This window comes from Lontra canadensis, unplaced genomic scaffold (genome assembly GCF_010015895.1).
Source record: "Lontra canadensis isolate GAN:19392208 unplaced genomic scaffold, GSC_riverotter_1.0 scaffold170, whole genome shotgun sequence".
Taxonomy (NCBI): Eukaryota; Metazoa; Chordata; class Mammalia; order Carnivora; family Mustelidae; genus Lontra; species Lontra canadensis.
Genome location: NW_022631164.1, coordinates 1 through 1,113, shown reverse-complemented (window position 1 = coordinate 1,113; position 1,113 = coordinate 1). Strand labels below are relative to the sequence as shown.

Genomic DNA, 1,113 nt, shown 5'->3' with positions numbered 1-1,113 from the left:
CTGAGCTCCGAAAACCATCAATGTTATGCCCCACCCACCCCTGGAGTAAGGAACAAGGGCTCCTTGTACTTCGGGGACCAATGCTATCCTGGTGACCTGGGGTTCTTATCCACACCCCCACAAGTGGGTGCCCCTAGAGTTCCCCCATGATAGCCTTGAGTAAGGGACAGACGGGGCTTGGTAAGGAGAGACAGGGGGCCACGGGATCAGGCTCACAAAATTCCAAAAATGCAGAGGTGGAAGGAAGCCAGAGATAAGGAAACAAATAAGACCATCCTGTCTCAGGTGTCCGAGGTGGGGTCTTGCTGTGACAGCTACTTGAGACCAACAAAAAATTACCTGACCCTTGGCTATTGTGGACAGGCTGTCTTCACACTCACAGAGAGTCCCACCGAAATGCCAATGACAATCACCCTCTTCTTCCCAGCGGCCACCTACAAGAGGGTGGGTGAGACAGTGCCACCAGGAGGATTCTAGGATATAAACCTATTGCATGGAGATGTCAGGGTCAGGACTGGGGAAGAGAACGGGCTTTGGCTGGATGGGGACTTTTGTGTCCTCGTGAGAAGAACAGACAGAGATGTCTGGTTGACTATCAGGGGAAAACACAGACCTTCTTCAGTTCTTCAATCCCATGCAGGGCACTATCTTCTGTCCCCTTCCTAGATGCCACCACAGACCTAAGAGGACAGACTCAAAGTCAGTGGCACTGGTTTGAAAGCAGAAGATTATGGTATGCTAGGGAAGAAAAGGGAATGCTTTAAGAAAAGGGAATGATGGGAAAGATATCATTGACTGAACACCTACTATTTGCTAAACACCATGATAGACGCTTTCTAGGGCTAAAAAACTCCAATTCCTACAAGTGCCAGTCAGATGACATGAGTATGTGAAGTGGGCCAAGGATAAGGCAATGAGAAATGATGGGGACCAAAGCAAACTGGGCACAATCTCCACCTGAAAGCCTTAAAATTCTATTTCTAGAAAACACTATCCAGGCCAAAGAAAATATTCACGGGCCAACTTGGCTTACCTATCACCGCCTGCAATGAGGTAGGTGTAAAGAGGTTTCTGTCCTAGACCTTTCATCAGCTGGTTGAAGGAGACCTGTCC

General features: G+C 48.7%; 1 long non-coding RNA gene across 1 annotated transcript; it reads right to left on the bottom strand.

Moving 5' to 3' along the window:
• Positions 1-360: 360 nt before the first annotated feature.
• Positions 361-1,106, bottom strand: LOC116860048. The gene is made up of 3 exons (XR_004381262.1): positions 1,034-1,106; positions 614-680; positions 361-434 (listed from the first exon to the last, which is right to left on the bottom strand). It is a non-coding gene; the product is annotated as an uncharacterized LOC116860048 (long non-coding RNA).
• Positions 1,107-1,113: the final 7 nt, after the last annotated feature.